This window comes from Struthio camelus, chromosome 7, assembly GCF_040807025.1.
Source record: "Struthio camelus isolate bStrCam1 chromosome 7, bStrCam1.hap1, whole genome shotgun sequence".
NCBI classification, from domain to species: domain Eukaryota; kingdom Metazoa; phylum Chordata; class Aves; order Struthioniformes; family Struthionidae; genus Struthio; species Struthio camelus.
Window position 1 is genome coordinate 4253958 of NC_090948.1, and position 12577 is coordinate 4266534.

Below are 12577 nucleotides of genomic sequence, written 5' to 3' on the forward strand. Positions count from 1 at the left end.
AACGTTAGGTCGTATCTGCCTGGAGTGCTGAAGAGCTAGACCAAAACTCAGAAAAGTTGACAGTCTCTCAGGTCAATCCATCCCATAGGAGAAAGAAATGTCATAAGTCCTTCACACAAGGTAGTTCAGGTTTTGATGATCTTCTAGAACTTCTTGTTTCTCTTTATGTTCCCACCCTTCTGTCTCTCCTGGATGTGTTTGTGTGTATTCGTGTTGGAGACGGCCAAGCCCCAAGCAACTTGAACACGGTTCTTGTACACAAAGACCTTTGTTGTTGTGAAGTAGTCCGGGAGACTTTTACATGTAGGTAAGGTGAATCCCTTAAAGAGGAAGAACTTCTTGGGTAAACCTGGAGATCTGGAAGAGTTTGGGTGTTTTGAGCTTTATGATTTTTGCTAAAGGAAAAGAGGGGTTTAGTGAATGAACTAATAACAACAAAGCTATAACGTATGCGATTGACCATCTGCAGTGCGCACTGAAAAGGCCAGAGAGTATTTCTTTCTTGATTTGAGATTTCCATAGAGGGGAAACGCGTCTGACTTAGGATACCCAGGAGCACAGAGATGAGTGTAGGTCTCAGATGTGTTGATACGCAGTGGGTGGGAGCACCTTCAGCTCCGAGTTCCTGTGTGCTGGGGTCAAAACTGTGGTCAAAAGGTTTTGCACTCTGTCTCCATCTTTATGGCAGGGTGGAGCTGTAACTCAGGCTGGTCAGAATGTTCTGGATTAGGGGTATATTTTATGTTTACATTAAAAAAAACCTTGGAAGTATTCTTATTTTATTGATCCAGCAATATTTATACTTCAAACATAGTAGATTTATGTAGACATTCTGAAAGACTAGTAAACAGTATGAATTTTCAGTATATTCCTCCTTTACGTTTTAGGGGAAACGCATAGTCTCTGTTTTGTTTTTTTTTTTTATTACCCATTTCAGTATGAAATATGTTGCAGCATTAAGTTGTATATTTCTATTGAAATATACTGCGGAAATAAAACTCCAGATAAAAGGTAACTATTTGACGTTCTGTATGGTTGTTGTCACACTGTTAAAATAACACATTGACTAGTAACTTGATATGAGACAAAGATGAAGAGGAAGCTGTGTCAGCAGGATTTTCAGAGGAGCCCTGCAACACCGACGTTCAGACGTCTGCCTTCGTTCTCCATACCCTTTACTCTGAACTGCAAAAGCAGAGGTTGCCCTGAAATATTGACATGCTGAGAACTTAATTTTCGAGGCAGAGTAACCTGCTGTAGTTCTTCCCAAAGCAAATATGCTTGCAGTGCCTTTCAGCAAAGCAAAAGGTTTAAAATTTGTTGTCGCCCTGCATGGGCTCTGCTTGTAGAGAATTTACATCTGAAATTAGAAGTGAGTGGAGGCAAACTGAAGTAGACTGTAGTTGCACACTGTACGATGGTCAAAACCGTAGTTCTGTAAGGTGTAGGATAGTCTCAACCGAGTCAGCCAAAGTTATTTTAAATATTTCGTTATATAATCTACCCATTAGTCCTTCCTGCAATCTTTCTTTTAAGCTCTGACTGATCCACTCTCTGCTATCAGTGGTCTTTTTCGCCTGCTGGGAAAACACCCTACAATTGCCATGCTCAAATTGCCTACAATTGCCATGTACAGAACAACAAAATGCGTTCAGGAATAAGTATTTTTGCTAATGCAGAGTATTTTACACCTCTGGTTGCATGCTTTTAAGAGCGTAGTTGAAGTCTAGTGCGAACAATAAGTACAGCTGCTGCCACGTGAGAATGTTGCAAGCAACCTGTAGGAGTATGCAGTAGCTGAAGGCAAAGGAGTCTGCAAGAAGAGCATAAACGGCGCAAGTTTTATCAGCAGAGTTGCTGCCACGTTTCAGTGCTCGACAGCGCCTCGAGGCGTAACGCCTGAGCGGCGTCATACATCTCCTAACACAGTTATAAATTGTTCCCTGGAGATGGGAGTCCAAGCTGCAGACACCTTTCCTGTGCGAGCTGCACCGAGCTCACGGAGTTTTAAGTAATGAAACATTAACGTCTTTTGAAACCAGCATACCAAGGGAAGTGGTTGGAGGCCCAGTTGTGGAGAACGTCTAAAATTACACCAGACAAAGCGGTAGAAAATATACCGTAGCATGCTGTCGTGCAGGACAGAGGGAAGGGACCTGATACTTCTCTCTTTTCTCACCTTTTCCCCAAGCCAGGCTTGCTTATCTCATTGCCTAGGCTATAAAGGCTTGTAAGAGTTGGGGAGGAAGGCGGTCTCATTTTCCAGAGCCTTTTTTGTGCTTTAAATGTAATACTAGTTGAGGCTGTGCTTGTGGCTTTTCACGTTAACATTTGAACAATTCTGAGGCTCTGACGATGCAGTGAAAACGTTCAGCTTTTAGCTGTAGCTGGTGGTCTCATCTGGACCTAGCTGTTGCGGTTGCAGAAGCTATTGCTCGGCCAGGGGTTGCCGTCGCCGCATCGACATACAGAGTTGGTGAGCGCTTGAGCTTCTGCCTGCGCGCGGTTTGTCGTTTTGCATGGAGCAGCTCCTGGGGGGCCCTTGGGCAGCACCTTGCAGCAGACGGGTCAGGAAGCGCCCGCCAAAGCCTTTCTGCTAACTTTGCCGTGGGAGTAGTAAGTCTATAAATCACCACAGCTATTTCCAGGATGAGTGTATGTCTATGCTGTTATTATTATTACTCATACGGTAACTAGGTAGGTAGTGGTGCTGTCTGCCTTACCGCTGTCTGTCTTTCAGTTCGGCAGACTTTCTCTTTTGGAGGTAGGGACATGACCTTCGTAGTGCCAGCCTAATTGTCTTGGCAAGTTTTAATGCTCTTCCCTTGCAGCGCTCTGTGCAGTAAAGCATCCCGCTGTGCCTTTCCTCATACATGCACATCCTCTGGGCGTTGTTGCCTGTTGCTGTTGATTTCTGTTGATTTTAGCAGGCAGTGGGTCAAGTCCAGTGCTCCTCGCTTGCAGCAGCGTGGCATTTCTGCCCAGGCTCTGCTGGCGCCTCTCCCGCTTGGTGGAGCGGAGGCTCAGGCTGCGGTTGCTGGAGCAGAAAAGCTGTTGCGTCCCCGTGAAACAAGCCGTGCGTCTGCCTGCGCGCCCATCGGTGCGCCGCGTTGTCCTGGGAGCTGAGCCTTGCTGTTTTCCACGTGCTCTGACCCTCTGGGATGGGTGGCTGTGGTGGAGCTGCAGCGTGCGTGGTGGAGCGTTGTCCCAGAGCGGGGAGCGGTGGCCTGGCTCTGCTGCTCTCGAAGTCGCTGGGGGCCTGAACCCAACCTCCTGAGAAAACCCGGCTTGGAAAGCCCCAAGCTGTAAATGTGAGTTGTTACTGAAAGATGCTAGAGATAAAAGTTGTAGCCTACAGTAGCCTAGCAGCCAACTGGAGTAGCTTAATAGTAAATGAGCTTTTTTTAGTCTCCTAAAAAAATTGTTCGTCTTTCCATTTGTAACTGACAACTTTTTTTTTTTTTTGCACAATGTGTTATTTCTTCAGGTTTTTATACACACATTTTCCTCTCTATTTATGGCTTTACATGTGTGCAACTCGAAACCGGCTGGTTTGAAATGTTCTAATCTCAGATTTTCCATAAACATTCCTGCTGCACGGAGACCCCTATGCATCGAGTTTAGGAAAACAATCCCCTCTAGGCAAAGATTTCTCTAATTCCCTGAATATAAAGGGAGAAGTTTATAATGAAGTGTTGATAGGACCTTTAGGGTAATGCTGTGAGTATGGCTATCTACAGACATGGTAAGAGTTAGTTCTCGTGTTTTGCTGAATAAATGGTAATTTTACATTCATTCTTATTGTTTCTGTAACTTATTTTTACACAAAATGTGCTTTGGAATATGCAAATAGTTAGGTTGTGACAACATATACTTTCCAGTTCTAAAATACCTCTTTTAATATGAGGAATTATTACAAAATAACTGATTCTGCTCAAACGTCTTCTATTAACTAGGTTTGACGTTTAATAGAAGAGGCCTCGTTGGAGTGATATTTCAGACGCGCACACAATAATATTAAGCTATTAGGCGTTTCCCCCCATATGTTAATACTTAAAGGGCAGCCTGACAGACGTTCCTGTTGTTAGAGGGCTTTGCAGAGGAGGGCGTTGTGTTGTTGCTGGGGATCGCCAGAATTATGACGCCGGCGGAGCACGCGGTTCGGGAACGCGGGTCTGCTGCTGCTGGACTGGAGAAAGAAAGACACTAGCCGCAACATCGGGTGTTGTAACCTCACAAACGACAGCAAAACAAGTGATTTCGTTGGGTACAGTCAATGCACCCCTTGGAGTGGCACTATTTTCCAGGCTGCTGGTTGGGTAAATACATTGGAGACTGTTTTTATACAGATACGCGCACCATGTTACACAGTGTGAAGCATCCTATTGATTAAGAATGACCAAGGAGCAAAGGCGCAACGGCAAATAAAAACCTGGACAGATCGGCCAGTGTAAGTGAGCTGTGGACTTGCACAGAAATCCTCGATGGCTTTCAGATACTTTGCTGTGTTTGAACTTCCCCTTTCTTCTGGTAATTCCCCCCCCCCCCCCCCCCGGCCCCAACAATATGTTAACAGGAGATTTACTGTCCTCTTGAAATGCTTACCTTGCTCAGTGGTTTACAAGTGCGCTTTTGCTGCCGTCCGTGGCACGTAAAAGCAAGTGTCCGTAACAGCCTCCAGGAATCTCGGCTCCCTGCTGAACGCTGCGGTGCTGGGTGGGCGGTGGGGTCCGGCGCAGGGACAGCAGTTAGGAAGAAAAGAGGAAATTCTGAGCTCCCTCCCCTTCGCTCTGCTGGCCTCGGGCGCGGGGGGCCTCCGCCCGAGTCCCTTTCCCTTCTTCTAGATGCGCGTGAATCCCTTGATTAACTTCAGATTTGTTAGCTGATCTTCTTTCCCTGTTTTCAGCCAGCTCAGAGTGAATGTGAACGTTCCTCAGAAGTTTGTAAAATCAGATCTTCACAAATCAGATCTTCACAAATCAGATCTTCACAACTGATGGTGTTTTCAGTGTTTTTAATTGCAGATTTTGGAAGTGCTTTACAAGGTAAAGCTGTTCCATGTAAAGCTTTACAAGGTGCAACCGTTCCTGTCCTACCAGAGGGATGTGGGGAATTAGACACATCGCGTGGAGTTGTACGAGAGGAGTGTTGGCGTTGCTAGGGGCAGATGTCTCCGATTAATGCCTGGTCCCTGATGCAACGCAAAATACTTGGCATTTCTGATGTGAAAAGATTTTTAGGAGAAAAAGTATTGTGTTCCATGATGAAACATGAAAAGATAGAGAAGAGAGGCTAATGTGAGGATGCCACTGAGATTACCTTTGAGTATGAAACATTTTTCCACTACTTGCAGTTGTCATGTGGAAATAAGCATAAGGGGTTTATGGAGAGCGTAGCAGGGACTGAAAATACTACTAGTCTTGTAACATTTATGGGCTCATGTATATAGGCCATACGTGTGTGAGGAATTCTGAAATTCCTCTTGTGGATTGTCCGTTCTTTAAAAAAATCAATGATGAATCTTCATGGGAATTTGGATGCAGAGCACACAGGTCTGAGCTGGCATTTTGGATCACAAGTAGCTCCTGCGACAAGAGCCTGTGTATGGACCCTGGGGAAAGTTGAAACAGGTTGGTGAAAAGTGTAGTGACAAGGCACACAAAGCTGCTGAGCTGCTGGTTTGATGCTCTCCATCAAGAGCATGATGGTGGCCTTTATCCTTCGCTGAATGGGAGCCCTCTCTGCACGGCATTTAAGGGACTTCAGCTTTCTTGAGAGTCCCTATAGCCAGAAATCCTGAGTGAACCTAAATCCAACCTTTATGCTATTGCTACCCACCTAGAATTAACTTCACAACTTTGCAAATTGCTGTAACAGGACAGTGCTTGTTCAGTCCCATCTTGCATCTCTTAAGTGTGCTTCCAATAGCGCTTAAATATTAGTTGGAAACAACATGCATGTGAATCTTGTCCCAGGCCCCGTTTCTGCACTCCCTGCGCGTTCGGAATTACTCCTCCAGTCTCTTGGGACTTCTGGAGGCAGATGATTTGAGAGTACCTTTCCGGGAAAATGACTCCGCAATAGTGTGCAAAGATTGAACCGGGTCCTCTGGATCAGGCAGTGTCAGTTGTTGCTGTCAGTGCTGAAAACCTGCCCTTTTGCTTGCTTCTGGTATTACTTTTTAGCTGGCGTTTTTAGGTTTGCCCATTATCGCAAGAAAGGTGATCTGATGCTTTTTGCTCTAAAAAGCCTGACCCTTGGCAAAGAGTGCATGCAAATTGCTTACCTGGCCTCACCTGTTTGGAAAGAGGCTCCTTTGTGTACGATTAATTTAAAGACAGTTCTAAAAATGTATTTGTCTTATGACAAATGACTTTTTATTTCACCTGTTTCCTAAGTCTCATTTAACAACCTCACCCAGGATTTTTGGAAAGCAAAGCTTTCTGAGTTGCTTCTGACTCCACGTGTTAGCCATGCCCGAGTGAGGTGCGAGGCATTATCCCCCCTGGTTTTGGCCATGAATGATCATCTCTTCCACGCAGATGCTGCTCTCCTTTACTTACTTACTTGGCATCCCAGATAATTGTCAGGCTTGTGGTGCAGCCTGAGACCTGATGTTTGGATGCAAAGTGCGAGCTTCACGTGTTCGAGGGACCCATGGTAAAGGACCCCCAGAAAGAACGGTTTGCAGCAGAAGCCCAGCTAGATCTGTGACTGTGGTGTTATGAACCACTGGTGGCTCATAGGCTGTAATGTGCCTCTGTAATGTAGGGTGAAATATTGTACCTTTGGATTACGTTGTAAGAAAAAAAGTGTTGCAACAAAGTGACACTTTTCCCCTTGCTGTTTGGCTGTTCCCGTCTGCATGTGCGTGGACTGTAGTTAGTGCTGCTCAGGAAAGCAGCTCAGGAAAAATAATAATAACGTAGATCATTGAATGGGAAAGGGAGATAAGCGCAGGCTGGCGTTTAGGAGGACGATGAGTAGTTTTTAAGGTGACACGAGACCGATCTGCCACAGGAAGCCTTTCAGTCCAGGGTGCAGCCTTGCTTTCCCGCGATGCCCTCCGCTGACGCGAGCCGCCGAGCCTGGTGCAGACGCGTCTCACCGTGCCGCAGGCTCGGGCGCGCTCCCGGCGTCTTCAGTTCACCCTCCCGATTCCCCACCGTGCACGGAGTCCCCTGACAGCCCTTGGGACTCAGGCAGGAGCCCCGGTGTTTGCGTTACGTACTACTCTGCCTTCAGGATCTAATTTTTCCGTGGTATTTCCATGTGTCGCATAAATTCAAGAGGCTTCCAAGGAGAAGTGGGACAGAAGCACTGCTCGCCACCCGTTACAGCTGTGAGCTTGTTAGAAATAGTTCAAATAATGGAGATTACACTGCACTTTTCCTCTGTATACGGCACACCGCGTAATATATGGGAGTGCTGTTAAATGCATCACCTCATTTCATATTGCATTTGCAGAGAAAGTGCAATTTTATTGAACATTAGGATTGAATTCTTAACTGACTAATCAATTTTAGTAGTAAGTTAAAATGCCTAGTATTAATGGACAACTGCAACCATTAATCAGGGTTACAGTAGATTAACAGTTGTCAGCATTTATGCTAATAGTACTTACATACCACGGGCTTATGAATTGCGTTCTGCGCTTCCATATTTTTCGAAACGTGCAACACTTCTGCTCTGCGCTTCTTTTCTCCGCTCTCGCGCGCCTCTTTGGGAGTACAAAGCTAACTGGCATCTTCACAGTGACGACACGACGTCACTGTGCGGCTTTTTTGCACACACGGGTTCGTGTCGAAAGAGATGGAAAGGGTTCATTTGTTCTACTCTTTGACTGTTTAATTTGATCTGGTATGTGACTAAACCAAGACAAATAGAGTGTTTTTAATGAAACTATTTAACAATCTCTGGCAGCTCCAGAAGTCAGAAAGCATTAGAAAAACACAATTAAAGGAGTTTGGATGGATGTAAATAAGAAACACGCTTCAGAATTGACTGACCAAATTCATTTTGCTTTCAGTCTTTTATCACGGTCAGTGATTTTAAAGCAGTAAAGCAAAATTTTTGTTCAGAAAACAACCAAAACAAAAACAGGCCTTAAGCTGAGAGACCTTCATGCTTTTTTGTGAAACGTTTTTCCTCATCAGTTTTATTAGAATATTTTTTCAGTTTGAAGCTGGGATTTCCTAGGCAGTCTTCAATTAGCTGATTACTATAGATTATATGCGTACTGTGGATACCTCATCAAGCTGTCTAATAGCTGGATCATATTGATTGTCCTTCAATTAATCATGCCCCGTATTTTCATTTATCAAAACCAAAATACATGTAATTAACTCTGAAGTGATATAGCTCCCCGTAAAGTGATTTTGCTCCTGCTATAGAGATAACTCAGTAGATTATACTAATAGGAAATGCCGGTTGAAATTAAATTAATGGTATCGTGTCCATCACAGAATAATAATTAAAAAACTAAAAAGTGAACGACCACAGAGAGGAATCTTTTGTAAAGGCAGATATGCAGATGTTTTGGGTGCGTTTTGGTACTTGCATCTTGGGGACGCACCCTTCTTGAGGGTTTTGAATGGCTGGCATCAAGTCTAGCAGCAACCTTTGCTGGATCTTTTTTTTTTTTTTTTTAAAAGGGTCAGTTTTGGGGAGGCCCCGGCGTTCCCTGAAGGCTTCCCATCCAGCCGTTCTTTGCTTTTGTTGCCGAGACGGGAAAACCGTCGGCTGCGTTTGCGTAGGGGGCTGGTTTCTCTTCCCGCCGAGGGAGCGTGGTGCTCTTTGCGGCGGTCCGAGAAGCGCCCGGCTGGGACTCCCACCCCGCTCGGACGAGGCAGCGCGGGGGGAACGGGACGGCGAAGGTGCAGGGATGGGAAAACAGATTTTTTTTTTCCATTAGCGGGCTAGTTTATGAACAAACTGTACTGGTTGACATCATTTTACAGTAGAAACGTCTTTATTAATTTGAATGTAATCTTGCCTCCCCCCATTGCTCATACTGAAATTGGCTCAATTTGCTTAATTTCATGACAGACTGAATTGTTGTAAATAATATATAATATCCTTAAACCAGCTTGCTTCAATTGGCAGGATATTTATGAATAATGAGTTTCCGAATTGCTCATCGTGGCTGAGACTTTAGGCTGCAGTTCTATTCATAAACACAACTGTGTGTAAACTAGGGGAGAGCAGAATATTTGTGTGTATAATTGTCCATGCTTCCAACTAAAACTGATAAAGTCTTTAAACGTGGGCGTTTTTTTCTTTTTTAATGCATGGACACTAATTATTGAGAAGCTCAAGTTATTGCAGAACTACTCCTTTTCTTCTTTAAACCGTGTGCCCTGGAATACATTTGTTTCTGGAGCAGAGAAGTTACCTGGGTTATCCTAGGACTTGTCACTGAAATCCTTTGGCATTCCTCAGGACCTTGCACTGGGAAAAGCCTGAATTCTCTGTTACTTTTTATGATGGCCAGCCTGAAGAGAAATATGTTTGAAAATGTGTTGCACGCAATTTCTAATATGATTAATTTAAATAATGTCTGTGTTGATACAAACGAGAAATTATTATTTTCTTTGAGTTGGTTTGCTTAATCCTCCAGGAACAGGAGTTACTGCTTTGTCAGTGATGCTGTTCCACTGCGACTTCAAATTTCCTGCCTTAGGCACTTTGTTATCAGGCATTAATATCTGCAACAGCAACCAATTATCTTGTAATTTTAACAAAGGCAACAGAAAAGAGAAAGCGCTTGTTGGTGTCGTAAATACATAGATCACCAGTAAAGAGCCTTTACTTTTATTATGCAAAATAATGACTATGTAGCTGTTAATGGGATTTACTTTGTACTATGACAATTTATACTCCTGCAAGGCTATGGAAGAGCTTTCCCACCAGGCTGTTTTGACAGCTCTCTATAATAATATAGGAGAGTGATGCGTCTAACGAAGTCTTGGAGAAAAATATCTGGTTTGCGTTTCAGAACTTGTCATTCAATATGTTGTGCAGTAGGAGATAGCATGGGAAAGATGCCTTCCATCGCAGGCTGCCATCGCATCTATTAAACATATGTACAGGATGCTGCTCCTTCCACGGATTCGCATGGGGCTGCTGTCGAAGGAGGTCTCGCTCTTCCCGAGGCTGTGCGCGCTGCTACGCTCTGCTGCTCCGTGGCCACGGCTTCTTTTGCGCTGTTTCAGGTCGTGTTCACTTTTTTAAAGTAAGAAATCTGTTCTTGCAAGCCTGGCTGTCTCAGGTGCCCTCTGCAAGCTCTGTGATAACCCCGAGGACTGCGTGGACTTCCAGCTGCAGTAACTGGCTTGGAAGGGAGAGCTCTTCATGGCCCGGCCCCTGGCCTGTTCGCCGTCGGAAAGGGCCGGCGAGACCTTGGGTGGAAAGACGACGGAATCTCCTTCAGCGCAGTGAGTGAGTCGTACGTATGCATGAAATGATGACTCTTGGAAAAATTCATCCAGACTGTGTACGTATCAAAACAACGCGGTCGCAGCGGTCAGTGAAGCGCAAGGGGTAATTTGGATTTCCATCTCCCCGAAGCAAGGAAAAGCCGCAAGGTGAGTATTGCGTTAGCATGGCCTTGCACCCTTCTGCCGTGGTCGTGGGGCCGCTGAGCCGAGGACCGGCGGAGACGCCCGCGGCGGGGGCCGGGGCCGAGGGCTGGCCGCCCCTCCGGGGCTTCCCGTCGCTTTGGGGTGCCAGCGCGCTTCCTGGGCGAGCAGGGGTTTAGCTGCGCGTTAATGAGTTTCGTTAAGGCGCGGGCACCTCGGCAGTGCTGTGTTCGCTTGGACAGGAGGTGGTTCACGCGACTCACGGGGACCTCTTGCTGGCTGCTCCGGCGTCGCGCTGGCACCGCCGGGGAGGGGCCCCGGCGTCCCCGCGGTACCCGGCCCCCCCGGGGCAGGGTCTGGTGGCTGCGTGCCTTCTCCTGGATCTGAGGAGCTTCTCAGTAGCGCCCCGGCGCCTAACGGGGTCCAACACGTTCTGCGTCGGCCCCTTCTCTCCCCGCGGTGGCCTGCCAGCTCGGGAGGTCACTGCGGGGTACCGGCAGGCTAAACATATGGGACCAAAAGCAAGCACGCCATTTTCCATCTTTCTGGCCCAAAAAGAGCCCGAGTTGCGTGCGTCCGGCCGTTCACCTGTGTTCCAGCCGCGCGGCGGTACAGGGTCCCCAGCCGGGGCGGCTGCAGGCGGCCGGCGCTCGAGCCGAGGCTCAGCGCCGAGGTCCTCGCTGCTGTCGTTTGCCTCTTCCTTCCTCTCAAGCAAGCTTTTCCTCTGCGCTAATCCTCAGAAGCAGCCCGAGAAATGACATTTATGCATATTTCATAATGTGATTTCTGTAGGCATACGGAGCAAACAAATCAATTTCTCAGCAGCACGCTGTTTAAAAGAAACAGCAACAACCTGTGGGATAAGTTGCAGAAGCTGTTAAAATTAATTATAAATGGCAGAAGATACAGCATTTGAGGGAAAAAGTGCTAATGTGCAAAGAATAATAAACACTCAGTAGATGAAAAGGAGCTCTCTGTCATCTGATTATTTAAACTTGGTATATTTATAAATATCGCAACATGTTAAAACAATGTACCGCTCGCTACCAAGAGCACATTTCCATTTCGTTTTGGATTGGTAACAGCCTCACCTGCTAGCTCAAATATTAGCTTCCAGCTCGCTAGTCTGAGTTTTGTTTTGCAGATTCGTGAGTGTATAAACACAAATGGACTATAATACTTCTCCAAAAAAAAAACCCCCAGAGTCCCTCAGTGGGTGGACGTTGACGGGGTTTTACTGGTCAAGACAAAAGTAGAAATGGGCTTAAGCAACCTGTCTGGAAGTTGGTTTTTTTGGGGCGGGGGGTCTAGATGTTACTGGCATTTGTGAGTTTGTACTTTCTACAGCGGTGCGATAATCCCCGTAATCCGCCTGTGTCCCCGCAGCCCCGTGCGGTTGGTCGGCGCCAGGCGGCCCCAGGCGCAGGCGGGGTGGACCTGCAGACCTTGGCTGCCCTGAAGGTACCGAGCTGATTTAGTTGCAGCGCAACATACTGTATACGGAGTAGACACGGTGATCTCCCACTGTATTTAAATTATTTGTGATCTTTTCCCTTTAACTCAATATGTGAGCATCCTGCTTGTGTTTTTATGACTTAATATTCTGTTTAAAAAAATCCTTGCTTACATGACTCGGCAGCATGAGTATAGGTAAGTCTTTTGTAGGAAAGTTTGCAAGGGCTGGCAAAGCATTTCACCCATGTGGATGCAGGCCTGTGCCGTATGCGTAACGTACTATAACGTCGAATACAGCGTTTTGCCAAAGGAGAGGCCACGATCAGCAAGTACCGCGACTAGGAGGGTGAGGGATGTAGTCGCCTTGCACCATGTGTGTGTCCTCGCTCGTCAAAAAGAGGGAGCAGCGTGCAGACCGTAACATTCATAGCGAATAGGCTGCACTTCAGATTTAAAAGCTTCCCACCCCCTTCCATCTACACCCCCTCGATACTCTTCCCCCTTGCCCTGTGGCTGTGCGCCACGACCTGCATAAGCCACCT

General features: G+C 46.3%; 1 protein-coding gene across 6 annotated transcripts in view; it reads left to right on the forward strand.

The window, feature by feature from the left end:
* Positions 1 to 12577, forward strand: part of CTBP2 (C-terminal binding protein 2) — a 147563-nt gene that overhangs the window by 22961 nt on the left and 112025 nt on the right. Inside the window, exon 1 of one of the 6 annotated variants that reach the window (XM_068951464.1) lies at positions 2146 to 2476. The exons of 4 other annotated variants lie outside the window; for them this stretch is intronic. The gene's annotated coding sequence lies outside the window, so the exon portion shown is untranslated. Of the gene's footprint in view, positions 1 to 2145; positions 2477 to 4430; positions 4451 to 12577 lie in introns of those variants that run through there. One more of the 6 variants, XM_068951469.1, reaches the window with a different exon arrangement.